The sequence below is a fragment of the Mauremys mutica genome, chromosome 12, assembly GCF_020497125.1.
Source record: "Mauremys mutica isolate MM-2020 ecotype Southern chromosome 12, ASM2049712v1, whole genome shotgun sequence".
Taxonomy (NCBI): Eukaryota; Metazoa; Chordata; order Testudines; family Geoemydidae; genus Mauremys; species Mauremys mutica.
Genome location: NC_059083.1, coordinates 73,006,487 through 73,021,629, shown reverse-complemented (window position 1 = coordinate 73,021,629; position 15,143 = coordinate 73,006,487). Strand labels below are relative to the sequence as shown.

General features: G+C 44.1%; 1 long non-coding RNA gene across 1 annotated transcript in view; it reads right to left on the bottom strand.

The window, feature by feature from the left end:
• Window positions 1-10,677, bottom strand: part of LOC123345096 — a 36,985-nt gene extending 26,308 nt beyond the window's left edge. Inside the window, exon 1 of the long non-coding RNA XR_006572716.1 lies at window positions 10,609-10,677. This is a non-coding gene — a long non-coding RNA (uncharacterized LOC123345096). The remainder of the gene's footprint in view (window positions 1-10,608) is intronic.
• Window positions 10,678-15,143: the final 4,466 nt, after the last annotated feature.

Here is a 15,143-nt window from a genome sequence, read left to right as displayed (position 1 = left end):
GGGCTAGGGAGGACAGGACTAGCAGCTGAGCCTGCTGCAGTGTAGGAGCTGCCAGCCAGGTCTTCCCCACCCAACCTCCTGCCCCACAGTGATTTATCTCTCTGCCAGCTACCCTGGGCACCTGAAACATACTGCTGGGGAGGGTTGTGTGACCACTCTTGTGGCTGCCTTTGCTTCCCCGTCAGAAAGTCATTTTTCTGTGAGGAAGCAAAGAAATCTGCGGGGGACATAAATTCTGAGCATGCACGGTGGCGCAGAATTCCCCTAGGAGTAATGATGTTCAGTCTTTGAATAGTCTAAATAAAACAATAGCTCCAGCCTATAACTAAAACTTTCATTCAACACTGACATTTTCAAGAGTGAAATTGAGGGTCTGATTCTCATTGACAATAAGATCACTTGAGATCACTCTGGCGGTGTAAAGGTGCCTTAAAGTGAGTGGAAACATAACTCACACCTACCTTATGGCCTTGCTGTGCTGCCAGGGTAGTGTGGAGTAACTTTAAACGTAAATGACACTCAGGCCCTGAGTATCTATATAAAACCTCCAACATACTTCATTCCAGTGTGGGAGACTGTTTGGCAGGGATAGATTTTTCTCCCTGTTTAATGAGTGGTCTTTTATTATCAGTAGCATTTTCATAATAAAATCCATGATGAAGGATTATTCCGATTCAGAATTTTGGTTTTAAAAACAGCAGTAATGGCCGATTTTGACTCAAACACCTTAACTCTCCAGGTGTTTTTTATGAAGTGAATCAGCTCCATTGATGCAATACACACAGTTGGCTATACCAACCCTGAGAGCTAAGGGCCTGATTCTGTACCACTGAAGTCAATGGAAAATTCTCCCCGTGGGAGCAAGAGCAGGTACTAAAGTAAGTGTTGGGTCTGTACTGCTATACAGTATATTGCTTAACGTTTTCCAAATGCTGTTTCATATCCATTGTTAGCCACCTGAATAACAACAGTTGTTCAAGGGCAAATTGAATGAGAATGGCATGAAGACCACTGAAGTGTTATCCCCTATGCTCTATTTGCCCATAGAGAAAGACAATGAAAAAGCGATTTCCGCTTCACTGCTTATGGATGGAATTTTCAAAGGGACCTCTATTAATAATATGTCCAAATCAGTTCCATTGAGCAAAGCCTTATTTTGCTATCTGTACAGTTGCCTTTCACCCTCCTTTTCATATCCTGGACCCAGAGGAGAATTGTACCCTTGATCATCGTAAAACCTAACTCGTCATGTACGTCTGGAATTGGACCTGACAGACACAGGGATGTTCATCCTGTTCCTGGTTCTGTGAGTTCAAAGTGCCTTGCCTGCAGTTCCCACAGCTGATCAGCATTGCTCAGCATCCCACAGGAGCCGGGCCCATCTCTGTAGCAAGCATAGCGCCATACTTCCAAAAAGAGGTGAAAGTTCCTTTACATTCTTGTATCACAAAGCTAGCACACAATGGAACTGGAGCTTGCTTTCCAACCCCCGGAACACATGAGGAACTACATTTTAATGAGAACTATATAGGAATTAAAGTTTCAGCCTAGAGATCATGAATTCCACCCAGCACACTACGTGATATACAGGATTATGCTGAAAGAACCGCGCCCCTCCCAGCTTTCTAATTAGTTGGGAAATCACAGTCTATTGCCAGCTCTCAAAGCATGCTGCATAAGTTGTTGTCCACAGACTGGGCAGGATGTTTAAGGAGGAGAAGCTCTGAGCTCACATCGACAAATGATATCATTACAAAAACAAACAAACACAAAGCAAAAGAGCCCTCAAGAAACTCTGCTCCCTTGTTTTGCTTGCGTATCACAAAGCTAAACACAGTATTTTCCCATTCTTGGGCCTGGATCAATTTGTGACAGTACAATTGGAGGCCAATGCTTGAATTGCATTGTCTTGTGAGGCTTACCAAGGAAATTGGGTTGGTCAGCAATTGTAAATATCCTCCTGGTAATTCAATTTGTTTGTTCTGAAGTGGGCTTCCAGCAGTTAGTGAGTTATGGGACACCCTGGCACCAGGTTTTTGCTGGGAAAGATCAGCTGCTTAGATAAGGATGGGAGTAGACGCCACCTACAGACATGCCACACACAAAAATCTGATTTATCCATTAACCGCTTTGAAGGCTGGTGAGTGTGACTACAACAATAGGATTTTGACAATAAAATGCGCAATTGGCAGGAAAAGTGCTTTCCCTTTGCTCTGCGATTATAATGCGCTTGTTCTTAGAATTATTAAATGCTTGCAAATGCTGCAGTGGCTGCCAGAGGAAAAATGAAATAAATGTACCCACTAGAGTAACTGCACACTGACGTGGTCATTTCCTCTTGGGACCTAACATTCCTATCAACGTGAAATGCAATTAGTTTCAATGTGCTGTGATTGCATTTGAGGGGTTTTGATATAGGTTTCATGCAAATTGCAATTCCAGTAAACTTCCCAGAAAGATAAATGATACACTTACAGTATTCTACCTATGATGTATTATTTGTAAATTGCCTTTTGCTGGGTCTCCTCCTTGGACTTTTCATTTCTATAGTTTCTTTCATCTAAGGATCTCAAAGTGCTTTTCAATTAATTAATATACTTAGACAAAATGGGTATAGTAGCCCACTGCAAAGATAGGTAAATTGAGGCACACCAGGGCACATCCTCAACTGGTGTAAACTATCATAGCTCCACTGACTTCAGGGAAGACCCAGGATCACAAAGAGTCAGGGCCTAACACCTGGACTCTCTAGAAGCCAGGTCCTCAGCTGAGGTTTACACCAGCTTGCGAAATGGCCCATTGACAACTACCTTTCTCTGAGTAGTTCCATTGAAGCCAGTGGGCCTAAATGCAGAGTAAAGTACTCCTCATCATGAGCAAGGGTGTCAAAACCCTGACGCTAAACAAGTTGGAGATGGAGCTAGGAACAGAACCCAGGGACAGAATCATAGAAGAGTAGGACTGGAAGGGACCTCGGTAGGTCGTCTAGACTAGTCCCCTGCACTGAGGCAGGGTTCTAGCTGAGGCCGTATCAGTGCTGAATAGAGTGCTAGAATTACATCTCGTGTCTTGCTTACAATACACCTACAAATACATCCCAGAATGTTGTTTGCTTTTTTTCTTTTTTTCAACATAGTTGCATTGTTACCTCATATTTAGTTTGTGATCCACTATAACCCCAAGATCCTTTCCGCAGTACTCCTTCCTAGGCAGTCATTTCTTATTTTGTATTTGTGCAATTGATTATTCCTTCCTAAGTGTAGAAGTCTGCATTTATCTTTATTGAATTTCATCCTATTTATTTCAGACCATTTCTCCCGTTTGTAAAGGTCATTTTGAATTCTAATCCTGTCCACCAAAGTGCTTGCAACCCCTCCCAGCTTGGTATCGTTTGCAAGGTTTATAAGTGTTTTCTGTATGCCCTTATCCAAATAATTTATGAAGATATTGAATAGAACTGGACCCAGGATGGATCCCTGCAGGACCCTACATGATATGACCTTTCAGCTTGGTTTGTCAAAAAGCATGGATCCTGCACTGCTCTTCAATATTGTGCTACACGTTATGAACACAAGGCTATAAGAGGAGCTCAAAGGGGGAGGGGCTATTCACCACCACTCTGACTGCAGCCCTCTCCTTGTAGGAGCAGCACGTCTGCGGCTGCACACCAGAGGCCATTGTATTCTGCTATGCCTGCCGCAGATCTCTGAGTTTTACACGGCACTGCTGCATGTCCCTATCACAGCCTTTCCCCTCCATTCCCCAGGCAAGTTCCTGTGGCTGGAACGGCGCCGTGCCTGCAAAGCCCCCTCTCCCCACAGACCCAGGAGATCCTCCTTCTCTCTTGTACTCCAGGCAGGAGCATGTTTGCTGCGTGGAGCTGGCATGCTCAGCTGGGCAGTTGCTATGTGAGCGCTCCACACCGAGCAAACAGGAAGAGAAAGTTCAAAACTTCCCAGGGCTTTAACAGGGACAGGGGCTTTCACCTGAATACCTGGCTGCAGAGCAGTGGAGTTCAAAACAGTGACCAGAGTGGACACAACAGGATACCTCCTGGAGGCCACTTAGGTCAATGCAGTGTTTACACTGATATAGTGTCACTCTGAGCCTCCCATTGAGGTGGTTTCATTATGTTGGCCTAGCAGGCAAGTTAAAGCAGCAGGAGAAGCATTGCAGTGCATACACCTCATTAGTTGAGGGCAACATCAGGGGACTTATGTTGACAAAGCCGCACAGCATAGACATGGCATTAGTGATTTATTCCCAGTCATACAGAGTCTGTGATAGGAAGGTGAACCCAGGTCTCCTACAACCCCGGTTAGCATTTGAACCACTAGACCATCCTTCCCAGCCCTTAATCTTCTGCTTTTTCAAGCAGCTAACAGTACCACCTCTTTTCTAATACTCTGGTGTTACTTTGGCTGTGAGACAAATGGTATCGTTTTCCTATTCCTGTTTCTCTGCTATTGGACTAAATATCGTTTATCTTCATATTAGTAAAGCCTGTGAGTGGCTCCGTTTTCATTGCAGGGAAGGGCACACCAAAAATAACACAACATTCGCCAGAGAAAAGACATCTGGGTTTGCATGGAACCGACTCACAGTAGCATGGATTTCTACTAATGATTTTCTTTCCAAAATGCAGTGTAAACAGGCTTTGCTCAGATGGGTAGGTCAACAAATCAGTTCTAATGAACTTACCATAAAGATAAAATGTGAGTAAATCATGTCCAAGAAAAATCACTACAATTCTTTAAATTCATCATCCCGTGCTGCTGAGTGAATTATTACCATCCTAGACTTGCTTGCTAACTCCAGGCCAAGTTCTGAGTCCGTGGAAGTCAATGGCAAAATTCCCATTGATTTCCATTGGGCACATAAACTGCATTTTGACACTTTGTTTTAACACCGAGAAGGCTTCCTAAAGGAATCTCTCTCCTGTGCCTTGTCAGACAAACTTAAGTCTTTTCTACACTACAAAAGTAGCCCATTGGTAAGAATGGATGTCAGACCACAGTTGATCTGCGTCACAAACTACGTCAGCTCTATAGCGCCCTGGGCTGACTTAGTGTGGTGCTGCAGGCACTCTCTACCTCGGTTTCCCTTCTCTCAGGGCCCTCAACAACTCCACACAATCCAAAATTCCTCTGCTGGGGTTCTGCTTTATTAAATTCAAATAAACTTGAAATAAAGTCACTCCCCTTGGGCCCAGGGAGTTGCACTGCCCTCCTCCTATGGACCTGTGGACTCTGGGATCCAGGAACCGCATGCTAATCTGTAAATGTAGACAAACCGCATGCTAATCTGTAAATGTCAAACGGCTTCCAGCACCATAGTTCAAAACATGCTTGGGAAACATGTACCCAGTGAGGACTAGATTTTCAATAATTTTTCTCTTACTTTATAGATGAAGATGCTAATGAGCCCAAGGTTCAGATCTGCTCTACATTAGAGCAGTATGAATCCAGAGAGCAAGCCAAATCCTACTTTTCATTACATTGGAGTAAATATATAGTAACACCATTACAATCAGTGACATTACTCCTAATTTATACTGGCATCTCCACTGAAGTCAACTGAGTTACACCAGTTTTACACTAGCATAACCAAGAGCAGAATATGAACAGTCTTTAACATGCATTGTTTCATGTTCAATATATACTGCATGGGTGGCTGGAATCTCCTAGGATTTTATGGTTATTACTTTGAACAAATTGCTACACCACCTGGTGCTTCAGGTGATCCAAAAATTCTTCAAGAGGCCTTTTTAGTACTTTTGGAAGAGTTTCAGTACGATACCACTGCACATCTGCAAGTGTCTTGACACCAAAGAAGCAGTAAGTAATTCTGGCACAAGACCTATGACAGGAACTCTAGAAGGACTCGCTGGTTCTTTAATCTCTCTGGGAAAAGTGTCAGACAGCAAAACTATTGGCCTGAACTCAGCATATGAACAATATGCATTTTGACATCAAGGGCCCAATCCTGCGTCCAATGAACTGAAGAGGAGTTTTGCTATTGAGTTCAATGTGTGCAGGGTCAAACCCACCTACAATAAACAAGTCCAAGCTGAAGTGCCAAAAACAGAAAGGCAGAAGTGAAACAGATGATATAACCTCTTCAAGTTTTAATAATATATTGTGGCATATAGAGACTGTCTTTGTTTTTACATGGACCCGCACTTAAAATCTAGGTCTGAACACTCACTATGGAGCTTTGGGGAAGTATGTTTCCAAATCCAGAAGTATTTCACAGGGAGAAAAAAATCTGTTGGTCTAAGGACAGGAACCAAGCCAAATAGAACAGGAGTGAGGAAGATTCTACAGTCCTCGATTTGCTATTACCTCACCTTTCTTGACTCTCTAATATCCTGGGACCAACATGGCTACAATACCCCTGCAAATATCAGTACATTGTTCATCTCTTACTTGATTTTCTGAATACAAGATCAAACGTGAAATATGCCCCTGTGCAGAGTCACGCATGGGCCTTGGACTGCCTCATAGCGGAGTAGTGAATTTCACCCCAAATTATTTGAAAAGGATCATTCAGGCATTCAAAGCTGGAGCCCCTCGAAAGTGGATGGGAATTACTCACGTCCTACAGGAAGCAAATGATGCCCTGGATCTGATACTGTGCTGATGGCTGTTATGTGGATAATAGACATATACAAAATATACAAGGGACAGAGAGATAAAGAATGGGCATACCATATATCCTTTAAAAAGCTGCGTCTGATTCAAAAGGCAGAAATCTATTGTTTGTATATAGCATGGAGTCTTTTCCCAAGAGGATATCCTGTCTGAGATTATGTGCCAGTTTGCTCTTTACGTTCTGAAGGGAATGGCTAGTCAAAGTGAAAAGAACCAAAACTGCACTGCAAAAGCAGTGATTTATTTGTAGGTATAAAAGGGGATGGGAAAGCCAAAGTTCTTGGCCCCTCTAAACACGTTTCCTAGTTTTATACATTGAAATCTACATTTTCAGTGTAATTGGGCATGCTTTTGCCACGACCGCACAGGAAAATTGCATGGTAATGAATATTTAAATGTACATGTACTTATTTACACTCCTAGTTGTGGTAAACCTACATGTAAATATAATCACACAACTGCGGCAAATGCACATGCAAATAAGTGCACCGTTTTTTGGGGGGCGGGGGTTGCTTTTTATTCACTTGTGCCAAGAAGCCTCTGCACACTGAAAACTTTGCCTTCAAATAACATCACAGCCGGACAGTCAATTTCTCTATAAGTTGCATTATTATCCTTTGGTAAACATAGTAGGACAAACTATTTCCTCTAATGCACCGATCTGAGGTATTTGTGTAATATTACAGGTTTGAATTATTTCACCTTATTGGTCCTGTTAGACTCACAAACACACAAAAAAGGAAGATAAGGTACCATAAAACCAGGCATTATTTTACATGCAGAATTCAAAGATGGAGAAAATAAACTTTGTTTCCTGCCCAAGGATTCAGATGCCTCTGTCAAGAACAATTCTGCAATGCAAGAGGCTGATATACTAGTTTATTTCAGCAATAACAGAAGGGGATGCTCTTTTACGAGGCAATCTGGTTCTCCTAAGGATAAGCTGGGATCAAAGGTGGGGTAATGTCTACCAACGAGATAACTGGATCATTGCCTATATAAATGCTTTGCCCATCCTATGATCGCTATTATGCTGTAAATGAGAAAGAAGCAGCAAGGTTGTAAAATTCATTGAAAATTGCTTTCGACAACTTTTAGAATCGCCACCAATAATGGCAAGTAACAGCCAGCGGGACAGGATAATAGGTCCCAGTGGCATGATTTTCTGAGACATCACCAGAGAGTTAAATATACAGTTAAGCAGCCCCATGGAAGAGACACAAAGCAAAATGCCACTTCCCATCTGGCGGCTCCAGTATCATCACAGTGAGGGAGCCAGCGCTGAAAAGCTGTAGTAGTTCTAAATTTGGTACAAAACCCAGCAGTAATGCTACTTAATGTGCTGTTTAAGTCCTACCCCACCAAGAGTTCCAAAATAGATATAGTGCTCCTTGGGGAAATGGCATATAATTAGCCCCAACTAAGTCAATTTCAGCACTGCTAAATGGGTCCTGGCTCCAATTAGGGCAATGAAGCTTTGAGCACTGTATGTGTAGAATACTCCACTCCAGGGCTAGGGAAGCATTGTAGAAATCCCTTAGCAGCACTTGTCCCTTAGCACGTTTAGCAACAAACTAGCTATAGGCCTGGAACGGCTGTAATCAAAGTCAACGTCAAAGCACCTGCAGAATTCAGTGGCAGAAGGATTGGACTGTGGGGAATAGCCCATAGAGCTATGTGACCTATCAAGCTTCATAGTCAAGTTCAAGGAGCATGTGGAGTCCTGACTCTACAAACCAGCAGCAGTGCTGGGAAGGCTGGTCCAGCCTCTGGAGCTTTGGCCGGCTGGGGATGAGCAGAGCAGAGAAGCTGGCCTCTCCATTTCTCAGAGCCATGGTTGGCTAGAAAACTGACAGGAAATCCCGCCTCTACTTCCTGCGGCCAGCTCTCCTCCGACACAGGAGGATAGGTTTGGAATTTTGTAGCAGGGATGGCATGGGCTGCAGGAAATGGCATATGCCCTTTGCTGGGACACAGCAGGCAGAGAGTTTGAGCTTGGGACTGGGGAACAGACCCAGAGAACAACCTGAGTGCATAGTTAACAACTAGCCCGCACCACACTTAAGCCATTAGCCACATGCTAATAAAGGCATTGGGGCAGATATGTCAATTGTCATTCTGGGCGGAATTCCTGCCTCCCTAAAGGTTGCAAGAGTCTGGAACAACCTAGCAGAGAAGGGAGCTCCCACCAAAGCTTATCACTAGCTAGGGTTACATTATATTTAAACTTTATTGGATCTATAATTATAAGAAGCTAGAGTGAAAAATGTCAGTAAACAGTGATCAACTGAAGATAGAAAAGTTTCTGGCCAGAACCAGAAAATCTTTAGTTTGGGGGAAAAATTTGGTTTCCAGTTTCAATTGCCATCCATTGCAATATACAGTATGTCCTGCACTTCCTTAAAAATACTCCAAGTTTCTCAAGGGTTTTATATATATAATATACAAATATATTTATATATATAATTTTAACTTCTGAACATTTGTTGTATTTCAAGAAGTACGGGCTTTTTGTACTAACATTCACAGATCTTAAAGTAAGTTATCTATTAATAGTGATGATAACATTTTTTCACATAATGTCTTTCATCTGAAGAGCACAAACCAATTGAACAATGCAAATTAAGCACAAAGCTGCTATTCTGCATAAATGGTGTCCTCTAGTTATCTCTAAATAAGAAGTATTTAAGCAGGAGAAAATGCTGAGCTCATTTATTTTATATTTATTTATTTAATTAAATAAATAATTTAATTTATTTAATTAAATAAAATTAATTTTATTAATTTTCATCTACCTTAAGGTTTTATATTTCAGCCCATCACCCCAGTATCTGAGCACCTCTCATAAAATTGATACCAATTGATACCAATATCAATCAAAATTGATACCTAATGGACTCTATGAAATCTCTGGTACTTCTTACTTTGGGGGTATAAACTCTGCCTGGGGGAGGATATTATACTCTAACTATAGTTAGTGGGAAGCCTTTGGTTTTTGATCACTCTTTTCACTGTGACTTATTCAAAGGCTTGACTATAACTGAAGACAGAATCTTTAAAACAGATAAACATTAGTAGATGCCACAGATGTCAGTAGCACAAGAACTGCACATGCAGAGTTGACTGTGGGTGACTTCACCCTTGGCTATGGGTGTGTGAATTTTTTTGGGGGGGGGAGGCGACTAGGAGGGACAGGAAGCAGGGGGAGGTCAGGAACTGCCCCCACACACACACAATGCTGAGGGGTCTGTGAGCCTGGGAAAACATCAAAGGAAGGGCTGGAAGGCAGGACGCCTGGGTTCTGTTCCCGGCTTTGGGTGGGGAGTGTAATCTAATATACGTAACTAAAAGCTGTGCCAATTCTTCACCATATTAATTTGTTTGTATGTTATATCCCAGTCCCCTAGCCTTTTTCTGTTTGAGTCTTTAAACTCCAAGTCCTCCAGGCAGGGATGTCTCTCTGTTTATAAAACACCCTGCACAAATGGGGCCTTGTCCCACTTGAGGCCTTTGGATGTGCCCATAATATAAATATTTACTACTTGTAATAAGGAGCAGGGAAATTGGTTTTCCCTAGCAGTTTCTTGGAGAGAGGGGGGAAGGCTTAATGATGTAGAATTTGTTTGAGAAGAAGGCTGCTGATCCAAAAAAGCATCAAGACAAACAGACAAAAGTTATGCAGAAAGTACTGCAGTACCGCTAATTTCCTCCCCAGCTTTTGTAATCACTCCAATGTCTGTCCCAGCTGTGGAACACATGCTGCAAAGAAAGGAAGCAAAACAGCAGGAATTCATTTTTAGGTTTAAAAGCCTAAACCCTCCCAAGGCGAATATTCCAAGTTGAGAATGAAGCAGATTTCATCCTCCTTGCCACAATGGCAAATTTTAATGCATTACCCAGTAATACAGAAAAGAAAAGGAGCATATGGTAACATTTGTTTAAAAATCACCCTTACTCTGAAAACTGGCTGCATTTGGCACCTTCTCTTGCCTCAGAGCTGCTCCCTGGGTGGATTCAGAGTATGATCTCCCTACGTTAGTGATCCAAATAAATCGCTATTGCTTTTAACTCCGGTTAGCCCTGCAAATCAGTCACAGCTGTGGGAGAGTGAGCTGGATTCTATTCTGGCTCCTGGCTCAGCAGAAATGTTAACGACTCTAGAGACAGCGGGTGGGATCGGCGGGGGGGACTTAGATCTTGCAATGCTAGGTGTCCTGGCTCCTAGAAAATCACAGGAACAACGCTGCAATTCACAGAAACTGAGTTAGATGCTTGGGTGAATGGGGAGAGAGAGAGAGGTGCCTTAGAACGTGATACACAAAAGCCAGCACACTGGGTGGGGAGCCACCTAAGCTAGCCAATGGGGAAATGCTGGTGACAAGGATGTGTCATAAGCCCCACGCTGTCTCAGAGATAAGCACCTAAGTCCAGGCTGCAGGGAGGTGCCTAGCTCTGTTTAGGGACCCATGAATGGGAACTGGCCATCTGGAGTCAGACAGCTTTGGTGCCTAAAGCATTTCTTGTAGGAATGAGTTAGGTGCCTGCCTCGCTCCACACAAAACAGCCCAACAAGGAGGTGCTGGGGCCCACCTTATAACTTTTAGCTGTGTGGTTAGAGCTGTGTGGTAGGAAGACCAGGTTCAACTGCCTCCTCTCTGCCAAGGGGGAGAAAGCACTGGAACAAGGGTCTCCCATCTCTGAGGCAAATATGCTAACCACGTAGCTATGGGATATTCTGAGGTGGAGCTCCCTCAGGCTCTCCTGTTGAAGCTGTTGCACTCTGGAGAAAGAATGATTGGAGCAGGGGGACTGGACCTAGAGTCTCCAACTTCCTGGGTGGGGGAATCTTTTACCCTAAAAACTTAGGCACTGGGTAAGTTTAGGGGCCTACAGGGATCAGTGGGCATTTTGTGGGTCTCAAGGAGCCAAAACTGGGAATTAGACATCTATGTCAGGGGTTTAGGCCCCTAAGTAATTTTGTGGATCCCACCCAAAGTGCCAAAGCCTGTCTTCCAGTGCAACCCACTGGGATCAGGTAATTAAGGAAGGATGGTCCCGTGATTAGAGCACTAGGCTAGGCCTTGGCAGAAATGGGTTGGTGGATACTCCTGTGTGTGACCTTGGGCAAGACTCTCAGATGCTCTGTGCTTCAGTTCCTCATCGGTAAAATAAGGATAACAGCACTGCCCTACCTTGCAGGGGTGCTGAGAAGATAAAGGCTTTAAAAGACTGTGGGGCTGTGATAATGGGGACCATACAAGTCCCACATATAATCAGCCTCATTTGGAAATATGTTTTTTTCTTGTATTTCAGTACAAATATTCAAAAAAGCCGCTACTGTGTTTGCAATTAGAAAACCAGAGGCATGAGCTTAGAGTTAGCCCTCTGCTGTCGCTACATGGAGAGGCTGCTGTACGTATGTCTACGCCGCAGTTAAACACCCACAGCTGGCCTGGGGCTCATGGTCTCAGGCTGTAAAAGTGTGGTGTAGACGCTTGGGCTGGAGCCTGAGCTCTGGGACCCTGCAATGGAGGAGGGTCTCAGAGCCCGGGCTCCAGCCCAAATGTTTACACCACAATTTTACAGCTCAAGCCCCATGAGCCCAAGCCAGCTGACGGAGGCCAGCAGCAGGTGTTTAATTGCAGTGTAGACATACCCTGTGAGATTTCTACACCTATCACCTGTTGGAAGCTTTTGTTTCCTCTCTGGGAGAGTTTCAACCTGCTGCCAAGGTTCACTGAGGGGAGGGAAGAGAGATGAGAGGAAGCTAAGATGATGGCCATTGACAGAGAGATTCACTTAATGTCCCTTTGTTAACAACTTTCTATTTAAGTTGTCCTTGCTCTGCTGATTTGTACACATTGTTGCTTATGAACTCTAAGAACAAGTAACAAGTAATAAGTAATGCTTACTCCCACTCAACTCAGTGGGACCATTCGTGTGAGCAATTATTCAACATAAGGGTTGCAGAATCAGGTTCTAGTTAATTAAGCCTCATGACATCCTGAGTGATGGGTGAATATCACTATTTCAGTTTCTTTCTGTAAAATGGAAACATGGAGAGTTTAGGTGACTTGACTAAGATCACACAAATCAGTGGCAGAGCCAAGAAAGCCCCAGGAGTCCTGGTTGCCTCTAGTGCATTCTAATCTCACTTTATTTCCTAGGAGTTACCTGTGTCCATGAGGGGCTCTTTGGGTGATGGTGGCAGAAGATTTAGAGGCTGATTCTGATCCCACTAACACTGGGGTACCTCCAGTGACTTCAGTGGAGTTCCACCTGCATTACACAAGGTCAGAATCAAGGCTGTGGAGCTAAATTTTCAAAAGAGCTCAGGGCCAGACCTTCAGGTGCTCCCTCTTCACAACTGGGGCCACATTTTCATAAGACTTTGGCTCTGATTTAAGCATTTAAACAAAGTCCAGATTTTCTAACTGCTCAGCGCCCAGCAGCTACCACTGTGATACTTATGCCCATTCCAGTCAATGGAGTTGTATCCACTTACAGCAGTACTGAACTAGGCTCATTTTCTACCTCTGCTCCCCTCCCTACCACCTTCCACTCATCTATCTCCAGCCTCTGCTCTCTCACGCCATACAGTCTCACCACTGCTGATTATTAGCACCTTTTCTTATGTTTCTCCTGTGGTGTATTGGATAGAGCACTAGCCTGGGTCTCAGGACTCCTGGATTCTTATTCCTGGCTCTGCCACCAGCCTCCTGGGTGACCTTGGGCAAGTCGTTTCATCTGTAAAATGGGGATAAGGATACTGGCCTCCTTTTTAAAACAATTTGAGATCTACTGATGAAAAGTGCTGTATGAGAGCTAGCTGTTATTACATTTATTATCTGCTTTCTCTAAGGCCTTGTCTACACTGCCACTTTGCAGCGCTGCAACTTTCTCGCTCAGGGGTGTGAAAACACACACACACACACACCCCTCCAAGCGCTGCAAGTAGCACTTGTAGCTACTCCCCTCATGGGGGTGGTTTTTTACAGCACTGGGAGAGAGCTGCCGTGGCAGCGCTTTAACGTTGCTAGTGAAGACCCGCCCCAACTCCCTACTGAAAAGTTTGGAACCAGATCTTTTCCCCTCAGCCCTGTACAAGTTAATAAGAATGGGAGAGGGAAAAAAAAGTCTTAACTGTGATATTCAAATACATATATAAAAATACATAAAGAGTTCTGTGATACAATTTGTATCAAAAATGCAAAGTGAAATAAAGCTGTTACATTATGGTATGATAAAGGTAATTGTATGGGTTGGAAATGGTTCGGGAAGAAGAGGCTTCATGGTTATCTTAAATGGCCGCAACTTGTGTTTTTAAATTATGTCAAGGGCATCTAGAGTATATGGATGGATGCCATTGCAGCACTCCTATAAATTGGAACAAATACATTAAATAAATGAGGTTGCTTCCGACTGTTCAGTGCTAAATGGGACAGATCAGCTGGTAACAAAGTCTTGACTAATGATTTTATTTGGTGCTCAGAAGAACAGATAACTTAAGCCAAAGATCCACTTTTGATGATGATTCAAATGAGCCATGTCCAAGTGAGATATTCCTTTCTTCTGCAGAACTGAGCCCTCTGTTCTCAAAGAACATGTTCCCCTATGACAGGAACACACTCTGGGGTGCTGTACTTCTTGCCAGAGACTAAGGCAATAACCAAATGTACTGCTGGATACTACTTCCTGCAGGGATTTCTACCAGCCCACTGATCAGCCTGTGGCTAAACTGCCCTTGTCATGGGATGGAGGGTTGTACTCTCTGAAGATAGTGTCAGGAATCAGGCCTTGCGGCAGAGCCAGTCTGTGGGCCCTAACAAACACAGCTGGCCTGTTGTAGGTTGCCTGATTGGCTACATTGCCTGATTGGAGGAAAGAGTCAGCTCTGTCTCTTGACACTGGCCTCTGACTCTGACTCTGGGCTCCTATTTCTGGCTACCAGTTCCAGTCACTAGACATGACCACCCATGTCCTGGTCTCTGACAGTCTTTGAGAACATTTGCCATTTGGAATGCTCTGGGTGGCACAAAAGCTTGCTTATCAGAAGTATCTTCATAAGCCCGATATCCAAGCCCCATCAAAGAGGCATGATCTCCAGCAGAGTTAGGGAACCACACACACACACACACACACACACACACACACTGCTCCTTGCTACCATCCTTCAATGGGAGCCTCGCGCCAGATACAGGCAACGTCATAGTTCCATGTTCCACCAAACACATACCTCTGTCTCACTACCATGTTATTAAACAGCTAAGAGAAGGAAAAGTAAATGAGAGACCAATTGCGATGCGCCCTGGAAGTGGCCAGCAGGTCCAGCTCCTAGGTGGCGGGGAGGGGGCAGGAGGCTCCGCGGCACACGCTACTCTCACCAGCAGGTACCAGCCCCCCCAGCTAGGAGTGTTGAGCCAGTGCTTGGGCAGTGCGCGGAGCCCTGTGGCCCCCCCGCCTAGGAGCCGGACCTGCTGGCCGCTTCCA